Source organism: Helianthus annuus, chromosome 12 (genome assembly GCF_002127325.2).
Source record: "Helianthus annuus cultivar XRQ/B chromosome 12, HanXRQr2.0-SUNRISE, whole genome shotgun sequence".
Lineage (NCBI taxonomy): Eukaryota > Viridiplantae > Streptophyta > Magnoliopsida > Asterales > Asteraceae > Helianthus > Helianthus annuus.
The window spans coordinates 31804888-31824545 of record NC_035444.2 but is presented as its reverse complement, the minus strand read 5'-3'; the positions used below and the strand labels follow the sequence as shown (position 1 = coordinate 31824545).

The window sequence follows — 19658 nt, the reverse complement described above, 5'->3', positions numbered from 1 at the left end:
GATTCATTCATACCAAAACTAAAGACCACATCCACACTACCAACCAAACAAAAACTGTAATACACTTCTTTATAGAGCAGAAGAACACAGATCTCTCAGGATGCCAACGACAAAAAACCGACGCGAAAAATACAACTTTGACTGGTCTTTCAGTTATATAACCGCCCCGCCCCACCCCACATACGTAAAAAGGCTGAATACGGGGTCGAGAAGTAGGGTCATGTCTTGAGTATTTTTGAAGCTTGATGTGAGTTGTCCCTTTGCTAAAATCTTGAAACTGGCCCACTGCTTGATTGCTAAAATGAGTATACTCATCATCCTGAGCACATATCAAATCAAATAATTTCAAGATCTAAACTTTAGTGATTCTTCCTGAAGAAAACAGGATGCTTTATACCTTTGCAGCCGATGCGCCAGATGTCGGTCCTCTATTTTTGCTCGTTTCCCAATATCAACCTGTACGGATATGGTGGCATGCGTCAAATCCACACCCGCATTCTGTAGCGTTTGTGAGAGAGAACTCAATAACCTGTAAGACAAATATAAACACTAACAGGTCAAAACAAACCTTTCTTGTAACGGGTCAAAAGGGGTCGGGTCGGGTTGACCCAAAAACACTTCTTTTTCCATCTTTCTAAAACTTTAACAAATAACTAATGCATTAAATGTAATTGCAAAAACAATATTATTACAACAATGCCATAAACTTTGATTAAACGATTGCTTAATGGGATGTGTGGATGTGTGGAACTGGCTTAAAAGGAGGTTATGGTTTCTCGTATGCATCATGACACTACCATACCTATACGATGGCCAGGGGTGGGGTGGGGGGGTCTCACAAGCCTATTGCTTGTGGTTGTGAAAAGGTCATGAATGACATAGGGTTGCCATGACCCAAAATATCATAACCCATGTTGCATCTATGTCCCCTTGGTACTGAAAGTAAACAATATGAAAATTCCCATGGTTTTTTTTTTTTAAAACACTAACGGGTATACTTGATACTTGACAGGTAAATACAAGGTAAATAAATGTGTGATACGTACTAGACAGAGTATGAAACAAGATTTTCCCGTAACTTTCCTACCAAAATATTCATTGTTATTGTATTATGGAACGCAAAATTATATGTATCTTTCACTAGGTTATTACCCGGGAATGCTTCCCGGGTTGTTTATTTTTATTAGTTAATAAACATGTTTTTTTTGTTAAAATGTAACATAGTATTTCATTAAACTTTTACACAACATTGATTAATTGTTAATACAATAATAAATTAAAAAATGTCTTCATAGATGTTAACAATAACAACTTAAGTAAATAGTGTCATTCAATGACATAAAAATGCGAAAAATTTAACCAGCTTCATTTGAGTGATCAAGAAATTAAAGATAAACAGAACTCCACTACTTATCATCCTAACCAAACTCAATTCTCACACGGGATACATTTAATAAAAAATGACCCTACGCGACCCAACTCGAATGTACCGAACTTCAATGCTGCATCACTTGTGATACAAATTCAGCAAAAAAAGACGGTTCAATCTTGTTTGTGCTCTCTTTCACCTCCGCTCCTTCATCTTCGTTTTTTAAACACGTAACTGCACTTGTGATTTCTTGTACTAAATCGACGATTACGCCTATAAGATATTGAGCATGTATCGCTTCGGGGACACTGCTCTTAAAAGTATAAACGCGGTGACCCGTTTAATCAGTGTTTAATGGTTTTTATTCGATATAATAAAAGGAAGTAAATTGAAAGCTTACTTTAATTTGCCATAAGTAAGGAGGGAAAGATTTGATTCTTTAGTCTCTCTTACTGATGCAGGGTTTCTGAATATACCATTTGCTTGAGAACAACTCTGTCCAATCCGCCGGATATGGCTTGTTTCTTAGCTTCTTCTAATGAATTCATACGCTCGTCATCAAAAATCTCATTTTTGTCGCTTGTCAAGCACACTTGACAATGAAAATATATCTAGTTATGAATGGGTCAATTCAGGTTGTGTTTTATCTCAAACAATTATAAATATCAAAACCTAAGATTTAAGAAAGGAAAATAGTTTAAACGGGTAGGTTGAAAGTTAATAAAAAACTATTTTTAACGTATATAGGCATACAACCTCCGAAATCGTTTTGTTATAAACATAGTTGATCCATTAAGCATTTAGAAAATCAATAAACATGTAAGTGTTTGACCCGTTATTCAACTAATCCAAACAACCTAAAATAGTACAAGTGGTTTACGTCTGAGGCTCAAGATGACATGGCCTAACATATTTCGACCCGTTATTCAACCTAACCATTTCGGCCCATTTTTCAGCAAACACCTATGGTTAAACAAAAAAAAATACTAAAAATAAGTGGTTTACCTAACCGTTTTTTGTCATCCCAATTCTTGGTCTTCTCAAAACCTATCAACACATGATTTTAGCAAATTAAAAAAAATACTATTCAACTAATATAGTGTGTGTGTGTGTGTGTGTTTGTGTGTATATAAAAATAAATAATCAGCTTGGCATACGTACTATGCTGATAGTTTGTTCCTCAGAAAGGCAAAGTCCACGTGTCTTAGGCATGTGGTAATGACCCTGACAAAAAAAAAATGCATGGGTAGGTTGGGTAACAGGTCGAGTTGAGCAACAAACACATTTGGTTCATTTTTTATTGCAAAATAGTAATGTTTGGCTGCAGTATGAGGTGGGGATTATGGCTATGGGTTGTTGGTATTGTTTTTGGGATTGTACTCAGCACCATGTATAAATGATTGTACCTTTGCATAATGAAGAAAAGGGTGGTACCATAGTGACATTTCTGTATACACCAACATCCTACGGATGCTTATATATCTGTCCAGACTTCTTTGCTAACCAAATTTTCCTAGTTCCTTCATAATACTATAATACTGGGAAAGAAAACAAAATCCTAACCCGTTAGTCAAGTGTTGACTTTTCTTACCTCTATAGTTCTCATATTGTGCGTTAACAGGTATATATGCCAGCTCAAGAGAGTTTCAAGTGTCAAACTTAATAGAGGGATCATAACCGCAGATGTAATCCAATATATCATAAAAAAGTTGTTATTTCTTCTATTCAACAAAAATCAAAATATAAATTTTGACTTTTGAGGTCAACCGGTTTCAATAAAACTTGAAACTGACATTGGGTTGATGTGTAAACCGATCAAAACATGATATGGAACAAAGTGGATAACTGCAACAGTGATTAACTGATATGGAATTACGATTTACAACGGAAACATACATTTATTATATATAATAGATAATAGATGTCTACTTCTTCTTGCTCCAATATATGCTAAATATTGACAATTAAAGATAATAACATATGAATTTAAAAAAAATAAGAATCAAAGTAGTAAATAAAAATGAAGCTTACCATAGTGAGGCATGTGAAGGCCAACTTAATCGGTTGTTTTAATCACTTTTAAATATTTGTTTACAACTTCTCTTTGCTTCATAACAGGGAAGTGCTAAAAGAATTATTCTCCTTTCTTTGAGATTTTCATAACCATTATTAGGTATCTTTAGTATGCCATTTCCAGCTCTCAAATTATGATAGTCAATTGGCCAACAATAGTTATCTGATTCACTTGACGGCTTATGAGGAAAAAGAAAAGGCAGTTTTTACTAAGGGTCCTAAACGGGTCGTGTTCAAGGGTTCACCCAACCTGAACCCGGAAATTTTAGACGAACCCGAAAAGCGTGTCATACATATGAACCCGAACACAACCCGAATATTCGCGGGTTGAGCAGAATATGACACGTTCAACCCGAATTTTTTTTCACAAATTAATATATTAAAATTAAATTTATACTAAAAAAATTTAGTAAAGGCAAAGGCATATTCCAATGAAATATCATTATGGCTCCTCTTCTCCCTCATGGCTTGGTTCATATATAATACTGAAACCAAAAACACTTTCCATGCTAAAGGCAAAGGCATATTCCAATGAAATATCATTATTGATATTTTCAATAAAATAACATTGGCAAAACTTAATTTGAATAAACTGCTTTAGTCATTTAGTTAGAAGATGGACCATTACCAATATGTACTACCGTCAAGTGATCTTAAACCCCGCTAGAGTCCATGGAGCCATAGACGAACATACAATCGTGTAGCATATCGTCCTAAATCTGGAAAACAAATGAAGGAGAACAAAATTTATTTAAAAAGAAACTAAAAGAATATAGGGCATAAAAACATATCATGTCCAATTAAATCATAACTCAATTACTTAACAAATGAAGCACAAAATGGCACCTGTAAATATGGTTTCGGAACTGGTGGCTGCAAATTGCAAAACCACCATTTTCAGGACTCTAGTTGGGGTGCATACACAACAAATGAATAAATAATTAGTCAAATATTCAATGTAGTGAAATATTCTAAATAATAAGTTGAAAGAACATGTACTTGTAAGTAAAGTAAGACATTCACAGGTTCATATAATCATCTACATGTTCCAGCTATTTGAGTGATTTGACCCGATACATTTTTACCTATTTTTACCCATTCATACGCAAATGGGATGAAATCGTTGCCTCTGGTTTTAAAGTGTAGATCTTTTTGAGAGGATTATGACTCGTTCTAGCTTCTACGTACTCAGCCATTCAGTAACAAACTAACAAATAGTAATGTTTAACTTTGTCCACGGTTTAAAAACCTGTGTTTCTGTAATATGATAATAGAAGATAAATAGGTAAAATTTAAATTAAAAATTTCCCCGAAAAGCATACCAGATGACGCCCATATAAATTAGTGTTTGATAGAGCTTGCAAGGCGTTTTTCGTCTCTTGTTTTGTTACATACTCGACAAAAGCAAATCCTCTATGCTTCCCGAACCTTGTTGGAAGCCTTAAACTCTTTACCTGTAATTGCATAAAATTGTTTAAAATCACATGTAACACAAGTAAATAGCCTATTATTCTAACTTCATTGTGACAAAATCAAACATGAAAAATCAAAACATTTATATAGCAATACGAATTTTAAACCTGAGCTTGCATCATTCATGCACAAATGCTAGTTTTAATATGTATAACAGGATATGAAGCTTTCAAGGTAGAAATTTTTTATTTGCAGACTTGTTGAAAGAGAATATTACAAAATATTACCTGACCAAAAGGGCTAAACAATTGGCGCAACTCTTTCTCGGTAGCTTCAAAAGCTACATTTCTCACAATTGGAATGAAATGGGTATAAATATTTTTCATATTTGACCTAAAAAAAGTTTTCTCACAATTAACTTCGTTGAACTTTGATCTTCGCCCACCTTCTCTTTTACTCTATCATTGTTCTTAACATGGCACAACTGTAATTAATATAAGGGCATGTCCATCCAAAACCGTTCCCTGAAAACAAAAACATGTTAACATCACATCCAATCAATTTGAATACAGCACGATACATCATACCTGTAATTCCCCCGATTTGTGGTTTGAAATCGAAAAGAACGATCTAATATATATCAAATTAACAATCAGAATATGAATCAGCAAAAGAAAAATACATACCAGAATGATTATAGTGGCTGGATCTTTGAAGAAACGATTGTAGCGGCTTGATCCGGGGATTTGATGAAGAAGATGCGTATGCACATCTAGGGTTTTCTTGATCAGCAGCGGTGACCGAGATTAGGGTTCGTGAAGGAAAACATGAGGCAATTGAGGGATTTAGGTTTTTAGGAGATTTATATAACCTGGTCAAACATATGGGTATGGAGCAAGTTGGATCCATGGAAAAAAGGATCCGCGAGTTTTTCCAACATTCATCCATTTTCCCGCCAAAATGAATCCTGAGAAGCCCTAAGAACGTGCCACATCAGCCCAAATCTTTATGTTTATTATATATAATAGATAATAGATTTTCTTTTCTTTCTCTTCTCAATTATGATTTCCTGATATTCTATATATACTTAAAAACACTATTTTGTATACTTAAAAAGTGATAGGTATAGAAAAAAGACTATGTACTATAATGATTTTTATGCACTATAATTCGTATCATCAATTAAAATTGACTTTAAGTCATATTCAGGGCAGCCTGGGCAGGCCGATTCGGCGATTCTTTATATATATACTAGGTTAGAACCCCGTGTATTACACGGGTTAAATAAAATAAGTATAGTTAATAACGAAGATTAAGATATGATAAAATGGTTTTTGTGATAAGATATTATTGATTTTTTTAATAAAAATTTTAAAATTGAATAATAATAAAATCCGAAACAGAGTAAAATAAGAGGGCAAATAAATCTTAGCTCACTAACTTATAACATATGACACAAAATAATGATGATAACAACAATAATAATAAAAGTATTTTATGCAGTTTTGTACATAATTTGTAGAAACAATATTTTATGCAGCTCTGTAGATAATTTGTAGAAACAGGTTTATTAGACGTCATGATAGCGCTAGGCTATAAGCCGGCTATCTTTTATAAATTTAGTTAGGAAATATATAAATAACATGTTTAAATACCCGTGTGCTACACCTATCAATTAGAAAATATATAAATAATACTTAAACATAAAGAACACGGTCAATTGATAAAGACAAAACTTTAAACACTAGGAGAGGGGAAGGTCTTAGGTTCAAGTCCTAAAGACGTCATGTGTAAAGAAATTTGCCGTTTAGAAATACAAAATCAATGATATTTATATAAAATTTATACTATCAAATCCATGATATTTAATAACCATCCTAAAAATGATACAGATTAGATGTATATTTAGCATTATGAAACACATACAATGTATTAATAAATATTACCGTAATGCAATAACCACATTTTTTTCTAGACCATACTTATTTAATTTATTATAATAGGGATAAACTTTTGTATATGAGTGTAAAATTAATAATTAAATTTATATTAAATTCAATGCAATTGTATAATTATCTTTTAATTATTTTGTGGAAAAAGAATTACTTATTTAAAAAAATAAAAGATTATGAGTAATTTAAGGATATTAACTAAATTAGAGAAAAAAGGGCGGGGAAAAATTTCTGATAATGCATAATAATATTTCGTAGGAGATTATCTATAATTAATTAGAAAATATTAAACTAAATGATAATTATCAATAGAGTACATGGCTTAATATGATGACAAGTGTCCCAAACATGGTTTCTTTTATTATATAGTATAGATATACTAGGTTACCCGTGTATTACACGGGTTTAATAAATGTAATTTTATATACTAAATAATTTAAAAATATATAAGTCTTTAAAAATCTCGTTTATTACACGGCTTGAATAAATGTAATTTTATATATCAAATAATAAAACATTATATATTAAAAAATCTCGTTTATTACATGGGTTGAATAAATGTAATTTTATATTTTAAATAATAAAAAATGTTGTATTTTTAAGAACCCCGTGTATTGTACTGGTTGAGTAAATTTAATTTTATATATTAAATAATGAAGAGTAAATTACAAGTTTTGTCCTTTATGTTTACACCAAATTACAGGCGGTGTCCTTTACCTTTAAAATTGACGAATTTTGTACTTAATGTTTCAAAATCTTGCACGGTATGTCCTTTGAGCCTAACCCAGTTTATTTTTTTTTTTTGTTAAATTTGGTCATGTGCCATACACATGAGGGCATTCTTGTCATTTAACCATTCCAGGGCTTATTATGTAAATAATATATAGATATAGATTGCTTTGTAAAAATAATTTTTTACCTCTTACTTCTTATGCACTCTCTCTTTCTCACTCTAACTTTCTCTCCCTATTTTTTCTCTCTCTCTAACCTCTTCAGGTTCCCTCTCTAAAAAACCACTGCCGGAGTGGTGGGTTTAGCGGTGGTGGGAGATGTACGGTGGTGGGTGGTGAATTGTGGTGGGTTTAGCGGTGGTGGAGGCGTACGGTGGTGGGTGGGTGCGATGGTGATGATGGGTGGCGGTAAAGGAGGTGTACGGTGGTGGGTTATGGATGACGAAGGTTAGGTCATGGGGAGGAGGAGCCAGTGCATAAACCCTTTCACCATTAATCTTCCACAATGATAAACAAAACTTCAACTGTTTTATCATCACCATCGTTGTCACTTTTGTGTGTTTATGGGGAGGAGGATCCAGTGCATCAAAACATGAAGATATAGGGATCTATGAGCTCAACAATGGCCACTTCTCCCTAAAATGCACCAACTGGGGTACTGCCATTATCTCTGTTTTTCTTCCTGACAAGAATGGTACACACACTAAATCACAAACAAAACCCTTATTCAACACAACAACAAGAAGATTTGGCTACAGAAGATTTGGCTTAGGTAACATTCAAACCCTAACAGATGAACTAGTTCTTGACATTTTAGGGCTTTTAGAAGCCACCCCATTTGGGGATTTTGTCAACTGTAAGCAAATCTTTTTATGTGTTTTGTAATCATGAACCTGTTTGGAGGAATCTTTTGTTGGATAATTATGATGATGGGTTTTTGTTTAAAGGGTCTTGGAAATCCACTTTTTTTTTCAAACAATTATCCTAAAATCAGTCCTAGTGATTTGGGGATTTTTTTGTTTAATATGGATCGAATCGGGACTGATATTCAGCCCAAAATGTTATGTATATGAAAGAAATTGGGACTGGTATTCACTATCCAATAATCGATGCATATTCTATCATAAAATCAGTCCTAGTGATTTGGGGATTTTTTGTTTGTGATTGGGATTATGTTGATGGTGATGTTGGAGACGGTGGAGTGGTGATGGTGGGTCAGGCGATGGTGGAGATAGTGGGTGATCTGCGGCAGGTGAGGGTGAGAGGTGGTGGTGGTCGGCGGCAGGTGAGGGTGGGAGGTGGTGGCGGCAGGTGATGGCAAGTGGTGGGTCTACAACTTTTGAAGATGGTGGGATGTTTATTTTAAAGTTAATTACATAAATTTCCCTAAAAACAAAATTACAAAAATGCCCTCATGTGCCTTGCACATGATCAGATTTAACAAAAAAATTAACTGTGTTTGCCCTAAAGGACATAACGTGTAGGATTTTGAAACGTTGAGGACAAAACTCATCAATTTTAATGGTAAAGGACAGCGCTTGAAATTTAGGACAAACATAAAGGACAAAACTTGTAATTTACTCAATAATGAAAAAAGTTACATTTTTAAGAACCTCATGTGTTATACGGGTTGAGCACATGTAATTTTATATACCAAACAATAAAAAGTTATATATTTATAAACCCTATGTATTATATGGATTGAATAAATCTAATTTTATATCCTACACAATAAAAGAAGTTATATTTTTAAAAACCACGTGTATTACACGAGTTGCATAAATGTAATTTTGTATACTAAAAAATAAAAATGTTATATCTTTAAAAAATCTCGTTTATTACATGAGTTGAATGAATCTAATAAAAATTTATATCTTTAAAAAAACTAACGGATATACTCGATATACGATGGATGAGGTGATTACGGTGATAGTTCTTATAAATGTCACGTAAACATAGTGATTACCGTATTTGAGTTGAGAGTTGAACAAGAAAATAAAAGTATAGAATCAAAAAAAAAAAAATTAATATTTTTGTTTACCCCTTATAAACATTTTTGAAATAGGTTCTACCCTTAACTACTTTAGTTTAATAAAATAAATAAATCACTTACATTATATTAATTTATATTTAGCATACATCTTTTATTAATTGCAGGATAAATAATTTTGAAATCTGATAAATGTTTTAAAATATTAGATTATCTCCTATACGAATTGTTTAAATTTGTATTAAATTTAATTTTATAATTATCTTCTAATTGATATTAATTATCTATAAAAAATAGATGACTTCAATGAATGACATGTGTCCCTTTATTGGTTTTTTTTTTTGAATGGCTAAACTTGCACACTATGGGGATTGAACCTGTGACCTCCTACTATTCTACACCTTATCTAACTCACCAACACCATTGGACTATTCCCAATGGATTTATTGATTTCTTTTATTATATAGTATAAATTCTCAAAAATGTGAAAATAAAAAAATTATTAAACCATCTCTATAAAAAATAATCTTACAACATATTAGGCTTAGGTAATTTTATTTTTATCCATACCCTACCCGACCAGCTGGTACACATCAGTTCCAGACCCGGGTGTAGAAATAGGAACCGAATCGGACTTGACCCGACACCGGACCCGGTTCCACCTCTACCCGGTCAAAACCCGGACCCGAATTGGCCGGAAAAAACCTGGCCAAACCGGTCAAAACCTGATCAAAAAGCAAAACGTACCCGAAACCGGTTCTTGATTTTGTTGATCCAACCTGGTTCCTACCCGCTTTTAGGTTCTAAAAAACTCGATTTGTGCATCTCTATCTAAAATCTTATAACATGATGAGCTCATTAGTCCTATTTTGATTCATATCCATTATCAAATATTTATCTCAATAATTTATTGGACCATACGAATAAAATTGTAATTTTACAACTTATTGGCATTGGCCCAAATACTTTTTTTATCCATATCTAAAATCTTATAACATATTGAGTCAATTATTTATCCAAACATCTATTTAATGTAATTAATAATTAAAAAAACAAAAACTAAAGATTGGATATTGATAGTGATGAACTTTATATAGAGTTGAAGGTATATGACACATTAAAAACTGTTGAATTTAGCAATTTTATATATGATAGTGATGAACTTTATATGGAGTTGAATGTATTTGACACATTAAAAACTGTTGAATTTAGCAATTTTATATGTATTGTTATAATGTTAATCGTCGTCTAAAAATAGTTTATATAATTTGTTAGGTCATAGGGCGTTTTTTTCAACTCGGCCGAGGTGCTTAATTCCTCAAACATAACTCTAGTTAAATTCCAACCAACTAGTTAGAGAGTGTCACATTGATAATTTTTATAAAATACTGTGTTCATATCTATTTTAAATCATTATATGTAATAGGAGTTGTATATACGACATAAACGATTAATGCAAAAAATGGTTTTTAGAATTAAAAAAAAACATTTTTTTGAACACGTTTAATATCTGATTAGCATATAGTTTGAAGCACATGATTGCAATAATGAATAAGATTAGGTTGATGAATATATAATGAAAAGAATATCATCAAAGTTAAAAGCAAATTTTATCTGATAAGATTGTGATCAAACTTGATAATATGTTAACATGACCTTTGAGGCTGTCATGTTAGCGTGAGATTATTATCTCAATGAAAATGTTTTATTCGGGTTATTATTTCAAAATGTAATTACTTTATTATAATTTGTCATTTAATCACTCAACTTCTGTAAATTAGTGATTAATGTGATGAAGGCTATTAGGAAACAATATTAGTGTTACTATGCATTCATTGTAGACATTTATTTTTCATTATTTGCTCCAAGGTTGTTATTTGTTAGACCATCTTTAGTTTTGAGTTATTGGACATTTTTGAGCCAAAGCACGCCCTCACGCCTGATCTTCCACCCCCATGGGCGTTGTTTTGGAGAAATTGGGCAGAAGCGTTCTTAATTCAACGCCATGATCAAAAGGGTTTGGCCAATCACGGATAACTATCTTTTTCTTTGGTCAATCATTTTTATGGTTTTTTTTTTATTTACTTAATTCTTTACACCCATTTTAACATAATGCCTCACAATGTCCACATCTTCACTACACCCATTTTAGAAAACGTCACAAAATACCCCATTGCTGACTGGGCTACCACATGGCGCAAAACGCCCAAGGGTAGGGGCATTAACACTACACATGGTCTTAGGCCATGTGTAGTCATAAAGGCCCTTCGGGGGCGTTATGTGACAAGTGGCACGCCACGTCATACAGGGACTTCATGGGACGGTATATCACTAGAGCGCGTAGTCATAAAGTCCCTACCTATTATTACCTAATTATTAATTTTCATTTTTATTTGAATCTTTCTTCCTTCAAAAAGTTTGAATCTTTTTTCCTTCACGCCGCTATGTGTATAACGGGAACAAGATTTTGTACCCCATAGCGCCGCCTGTAGTGGTGTTCCGCGTCGCTATGGGGCGCCATGGACATTTTCCCCGTGATGTACCGCCCCATTACACTCGGACTTGGAAGATATTTGTATATATTCTTGTAATTCTTGTATCAAAATGTAATCATTTTATTATAATTTGCCATTTTATCTCACAACTTCTATAAATTAGTGATTAGTGATTAATGTAATGAAAGCTATCTATTAGGAAACAATATTAGTGTTAATATGCATTCATTGTAAATATTTTATTTTTCATTATTAGCTCTTAGGTTGTTAAAATACATTTTTATATTCTTGTAATATTGTTTCATTCCATCATTGAGAAATAATATACCCAGATCAAAACGTTATAACTATCTTTTGATATAAAATTTTACCATGTTTTAGAACTCAACTTTCATTCAAATATACTAGCAAGAAGCTAGAAATAAAACCAACATTCAAAGTTACACATCAAAAACACACCAATCTTTCTATGTGTGACTTTTAATCAGTGATCTATTTTTAATCCATAGAAATATTAAAGACTTTATATCTTCCATCACTTTAGCTATACTTGTCTTTTTACCATAAAAGACCGCTTCATTTTCTTCCTTCGAGATGACCAAGCTAGTCGTAAGAATATTTCCTTGAATGACCTTCATTTTACGAGCTTCTACTATATATGCCAAGCAAAAATCCCTTACTTCGAGTACGTACACCGGTGGAATCCTTCACCATGTGAGGCGAATTGACAAGAAGTCTGTAAATGATCTACTATTTCTTCACTATCGCCACATAAATTACATACCCCATTCTCGATATTTATATTTCTTCGCCGCAAAGCATCAATTGTCGGGAGTCTCTTCTTCTCAGCACGCCACATGAATATGTTTATTTTCTTAGGACCCAATTATTCCACTTTACAACATATGGAGCTACTGTATCTAATGACAGGGCCGACCCTGGAAATTGGTGTACCATTTTCAAGCTCGAAAACACGTGCCCTTAGGCCTTAATGAAATATATATAATACGTATAAACTAGTATTTCATACAACCTAATGCCAATGAGCTAATAACTAATCTAAACAATAAGAATAGTTTTGTAAGTAGACCTATATTGGTGTTTGTATGGTACACCCTATATTTATTATTTACATATACACATCGGGTTTTTTTTTTTTAAATAATGTGTCATTCGAAATAGAAGAAATTTGTGAATCCTAATCGTATCAATCTAGGATGTTTAGTCTTTAAATGAGTCCTTGTAATCAAGTTTACTCGTAAAAATTAATAGAAGAAATTTATGAATCCCAATACTATTCATTTCTCTGATGTCGTACATAGATTTAACAAATTATACGAACGAAAAAAAGTACTCACATGAGGGTAGATCTAAGTGCAAACTTGGTCAAAGGTCAAACTTTGAATAACAAATTAACTTTGAACATGGACTCACGGAGATGCAGTTGCCATCAAGATAAGTTGACGAACCGATATTTTGTCACCCTCTTTAGTATTATAATTATCATAACCCAACATACACACACACACACCCAATGTTTTAAAAACCGGTTTTTTATTCATACCGGGTTAGGCTCTTGAAATGGTTCAACCGGTTGAACCGGGTTGTACCGGGCGGTTCAACCGGTCACTAGTTAACACTATAATTTCATAAACTGTTAATTAATCTAAAAAACAATCTAATCTCAATTAAGATTTATATAACTAATTACAGTTTTATCTAAAAACAATTATTTTCTTGTAAATTGTTATGCATTTTTTAAGAGCATTTTTATTACTTATAAACAATATTACATTGGATGATGTGAGTAACAGTTTCAATAGCGATGAAATATTGTAATGGAAGACACTAGGTTAATTACCAACAATGGAACGTCGGTATTACCTTAATATCGTATTTTTTATAATTAAAAAAAATCAATTTTTAAAATAATGCAAACCGGTTCAATGGTTTGAACCGGTAGAACCGGATTTACCGGCGGTACATAAGACATACCGTATTTGGGTTTTACCGGCCTTTATCATACCGGGCACGTGTCCGGTATGCGGTTTAACCGGTATAACCGGCCGGTTCATACCGGTATTTAAAACATTGCACACACCATATATATCGACAGAAAGACATATTGTTACTATATTATATTTACCTTATCTAAACCAAACACATGGCGAATTAACCTAAATTCAGGTTTAATGGCAGAACTAAAAACACCTTGTAAAGATGAAACACTTAAGGTTTCACAACCAGCACAACATGAACTCGACAAAGATGGCGGTGGTGGTCCGATTCAATTTGATTGTATAGTGTGTCTTTGTGAAGTAACACCTGGAGACACTGATGGGTTCAGGATGCTCCCAAATTGCAACCATGGGGTCCAATTCCATGGCAGGTGCATTGAGCCATGGTTAAAAGACCATCCCACATGTCCATTGTGTCGCAGTCATGTTCCGCAACCTGTTTGTCACCGACTAAACGTCTGCTTGACGAGGTTTCGGGAAGATTTTGTGTCGTACTGCCACTTAGCTCTGGAAAACGTGGCTAACAACATCGGAGATGGTTGTGTATGATGTATTGTAAACATGTTTATTATATATATTCATGCATCCACAATTGTAGGTTGTAACAATTATTTCATTCAACCTTTGTGAATTTTATTGTAAATATATATATAGTGGGACAATTGGCAGATTATAAATTCTAAAAGATGATTTTTGTGAACATGTTTATTATTCGGAAGTACGAGTGTTCTGATATATACGTCGAGTTTTTAATAAAACTGGATCTATCTTGTGGGAATATTAAATTAACAGTTGGTTCATGTGAAATAATTGCATTGTAATTTATTTAATATGGTTTATGAATTATGATGGAGACAACACACAAGTAGTGCAGATTACTTAATTGTTACAGTATTATTTTTTAACTCCTACTTGTGGTTTATATAATTTTTATGTTTGTACTTGACCATCATCATTATAGTTAATCGAAAGTCATGTCCTTTTCATAGAAATATATTATTAGTGTATTGTTGCCTACAATGTGAAGGTATTTCGTGTTGTAAATTGCCAAAAATCGTCCTTAAGGTTTCGACACGTTTGTCATTTTCATCCAAAATGACACTTTTGTACCAAATTATCCCCAACGTTTGTAACTTTTTGTCATTTTCATCCAAACCACTAACTTAGTTTATTTTTTCTGTTAAATTGAGGATGTTTGGATGAAACTGGCAAATATAAAACCATAGGGACGATTTTGGCAATTTACTCAAACCCTTTTTAATTCCTTTTATTTAATTATTTTTGTTACATATATAATAAAAAAGAATATACATGGAGTTTTTAGAAAAAAAAAATTAATAGTTTTGTCACATAATTTTTATAAATTTTCATCCAAATCACTAACTCGGTTTATTTTTCTGTTAAGGTGAATGATGTTTTAAATTTTATAAATTAAGACAGAAATTAATTTACAGCTTCTTTATATAAATCAGTTTTATAAAGAAAAACGTTATTGGTGTGCAACACATAACAATCGATTAAAACTTTTAGTATTTATCAGTTGTAAAGAGAGAAAAAAATTGTAAAACGTTACAGATTTTTTAAATTTGTTGAGCACATAGGAAATATGTTAGTAGAAATAAAATATTTATTTAATTAAGATTATGAGGGTAACTAACTAATATTTATTTTGAGCGGCTTGAGTAAAGAAACTTTTGGTTCATAGCATTATAATTACAATTTGGTGGATAATTTTAAGGTTTGGTAACAATACGTTGTTTTGATTTTGGGGGGAGGGGGGGTGGCTTCTGTAATTACTTTTTGAGTCTCTGTGTTTTAGTAGTTTTAACTAGTTGAGTTCAAAAGCAAAAAGTTTAACGACCTGAGTCCCTATAAGCATTTCTTTAACCATTTTAGTCCTTTTGAGTCCAAATTTTAACATTTTGAGTCCAATTTTTTGGACTCAAATCGTTATAGTCAAACCACCCCGATTTTCCACGTGTTTCACCGGTGGGCCCGGTGGGGGATTACCGTGACGTAGTTGGCAACAATATAGTCAAACCACACAATATTTAAATGCACAGCGGAAGCATAAAGATAGATTATATTTCAACCATTGATTGTAATATCCAAGTATCACGAATAGTCGAAACAAATCCACAGGGGATCAAAAGAAAAAAATATTGTTCAACAGATATGGCATCCCAAGCTTGCGAGACTCTAACGATGCTTAAGGAGTGGCCAGCCTATTTCGTACAGAAGCTGCATTTAATCTTTTGAGGAAAATACGTCAGTTTACACTGGTAAATACATTCAACCGACACTTTTGTAAAATGTTTAATAAAAATTGATTTGAATGCTCAAGGCACAAACTCTTTATAACTTGGGATAATTTATCAATTAAATCTTGTAAAAAATTACATGTTCACTATGCGTTCGGTCGCCCGGGTCGTGCCAGGTTTAAGGTAAATAGACACGCCACAAAGCATAAAGCCGTGGCGGGAAAACCAACGGTTATACCTTTAATTAATATAGACATATTACCGGGTGTACGCCTACACCCGCATGTCGAGGTCGTGGCCATTTCGTAAAATGATGCCAAGGATATCCGGGACATGGTCATTAAGCTCCCAAAGGCGTAAAGCCAACAAAACCAATTTTTAAACGGGTCACATTGATAATACCCAACTACTAATGAGTTAGGGTCAATTGCTCGACCAAGCGGTATTTTAAATACCGTAACCCAAGCCCGTATAATGGAAAATAAGTTAAAAGTATTTACCTGAGCAAGTAATAACCTCAATCAAACAAATGAAAATATCTTTTACTGGTCTCCTATTCTGGAACGAAGGTTTATAATATCCTATTAGAATCCTAACGGGTCTTTAATTTAGCCTTAGCTTAGACCGGTCAGTTTCAAAGGATAAATACGGTTTAATCGCGTGAGAGGCGAAAACCGGGAATGGAATGTGATTTGGACCCCACAAGCTTGAAGGCTTGTTTCATATGGGTATAATAATCACACTCTGGATTTTGAAGTTGAAACGATAAGGTTTGACCCGTTTCGGCTAGTGTATGTAAACTAGTTACATAAACCGAACCGTGCGCGCAAAAGGCGTAACGGGTAACCGTAAGGGTCCTACACGGGTTTCCTAAGTTAATATGCTCTAAAGAGGTTGTGGTATCAGTAGGATACCTTCCATAATGCCCGTAACGAGTTTAAATCCAACATATGCCCCGTAGGGGTATTTTGGTCATTTTAAAGATTATAAAAGAGGTCTCCGAGTTCTACAGGAAATTTGAGTTTTCCAAACAGTTTATAAAGTCCAAAATACTCTATTTGTTATTTAAAATCAGTAGTAACTGGAATCGGGTCAAAATACCGTGTAGAACTCAAGTTATGTCCAAAAAGGGTATATTCGGTATTTACCGAACCGATGCCATAACCGCAGGTTATGAGCAGGTTAAAAATAATTAAAAATCTTTAAAAATCTCAAAATATTATTTTACATCAGTGTGTAAAAGTTTTGGTGTCGAAATTTGGGTTTAGATAGGCTTTATGCTAATTGCGCCTTTAATTACTAAAGTTTCCGTAATTGCGCTATTTAGCATAACTCCTATTCTAGACCTCGGATTAACGTGAAATTTTAGGGACATGTTTAGAAATCAGTAACTAATGTTATTGTCCTTTCAGATGTCCAAAATTTTCGTCTTAAAGTGAAAAGGGCGTTATGGTCAACTTTTAGGCGTATAACGGAAATGTGCAAAAGATTCGGACAAACAACGAACCGGTCACAGAGGGTTATACCATCATGTAACCTGGTCCTAAGAGGGTCCTAAGGCATATCTAAATCATGCTATAACGGGTCAGAACTGAAGTCAAAGCAAAAGTCAAAGTTTTGCGACTTTCGGTTCCGAACCGGGTCAAAACAATAAACGGTCGTATAAAACAAGCTTAGACTAGTTAATATACTTATTATCATGTTGTATGAGTGTTAAAACAGGTTACACGTCGTCTACATTACTGATTATGCATAAAATCGCAATTTAGCATTCTGTTGACTTTTTCTAAGCATGTTTGACTCGACATTCGGACTAGTTAAATTGGGAATCAGGGGGTGCCCTTTTAGGGGTTTAATTCCCACATGATTACCAACATATAACTGCCTTTGATTTGACAAATCACTGGACCATTTGTGATTTATCGTCAAGTCAATCGTTAATTACGACGGATTAACTTTTAGGCTATATCTAAGCAAAACTTAACCAAGGAAGGGTGGAGCATACTTACAGGAGTCTAATACAAGATTAGGAAGGCTTAGGAATGGCACTTGTGCTCCAGAAAAGCTCCAGGAATGCAGAAGTGATGAGTGAACACAATGTGCAACTCATTGGCCTTTTATAGTGAATTTAATCCATTGAGATCATGACAACTAGGTCTAAGGGGTGATCCAGATCATTTACAAGTGTTTCCTAGTGTCTAGGAAAGGTTAGGGGTCGCCCATGTTGCTGAAAATATCTTACTAAGTCGGTTTAACCGTTATAACAGCCAACAGCCAACTTACTATCGCTGGGCAGCCCTTACGGACCGTAAGGCAGGGCCCTTGCGGTCCGTAAGCCTTTGACAGAGAAAATGTTTTACCCTTTCGCACCTTACGGACCGTAAGGCAGGACCCTTGCGGTCCGTAAGCCCTTGTCAGAAGCAAAAAAAATTTAACCTTTCATGCATTGAACAGTCAACTTGCAATGCATGATTTCTGGCCATGAGTTATCAGTACCATGCCTTTAGCCCATGCTTGAACAGTTGTCTACCCCATTATGCAATGTAATTGAATTGAACAATGATAGGATTCATGAATGGAGATTTAACGTGCATTGTTTTCATATGATCCATTCTTGCAAAGTTGGCATCCATCATTATTAGTAATCACCGGATTAAGGTATATTAGATGTTTATTAATCATGTTAGGGTCTTGGGATTTTTAATGGAGTCGCTCAGAGGTGTAAATTAACATGTCGACGTGTTCAAAAATCCTACCATACATCTTTAATTAAATCCGGGTTTACCATACTTTTGTCGTAAGTGACACGTGTCGTTTATTTATTGGACACAAAAATTTCGAGGTGTTACATCCTCACCCCCTTAAAAGAAATCTCGACCTCGAGATTTATTGAAATAACTGAGGGTACTTTTCTTTCATTGTGGACTCTACCTCCCACATGTACTCGGGACCTCTACGGGCATCCCATTTTACCTTCACTAATGGTATATACTTCATGCGAAGCTTCTTAACCTGTCGATCTTCGATCGACACAGTTTTTTCAACGAACTTTAAGCTCTCGTCGATGTGTACGTCTGTATGCGGTATAACCAGTGATTCACCAGCGAAACACTTCTTCAAGTTACAGATGTGAAACACATTGTGGATACCACTGAGCTCTTCCGGTAAGTTTAATTTGTAGGCAACCGATCCGACACGTTCGATTACTTCGAAGGGTCCAATATATCTCGGGCTTAACTTGCCTTTCTTACCGAATCGCATCACCCCCTTCCAGGGTGATACCTTAAGCAATACCTTGTCGCCTACTTCGAAATTGAAAGGCTTACGCTTCAAATCTGCGTAGCTCTTCTGCCTGT

The 19658-nt window shown here is 33.8% G+C and overlaps 1 long non-coding RNA gene across 19 annotated transcripts; it reads right to left on the bottom strand.

The window, feature by feature from the left end:
• Positions 1-6: 6 nt before the first annotated feature.
• On the bottom strand, positions 7-5684 carry LOC110894541. Of its 19 annotated transcripts, none has more exons than XR_004874713.1 (11): positions 5542-5684; positions 5143-5379; positions 4765-4896; positions 4289-4347; positions 4071-4161; positions 2776-2907; positions 2531-2593; positions 2375-2416; positions 1770-1980; positions 398-1680; positions 7-319 (listed from the first exon to the last, which is right to left on the bottom strand). It is a non-coding gene; the product is annotated as an uncharacterized LOC110894541 (long non-coding RNA). The 19 variants fall into 19 exon arrangements; XR_004874715.1 differs by having other exon boundaries at positions 4289-4896; positions 5143-5195; positions 5268-5379; positions 5542-5677; XR_004874716.1 differs by having other exon boundaries at positions 4289-4896; positions 5143-5195; positions 5301-5379; positions 5542-5677.
• Positions 5685-19658: the final 13974 nt, after the last annotated feature.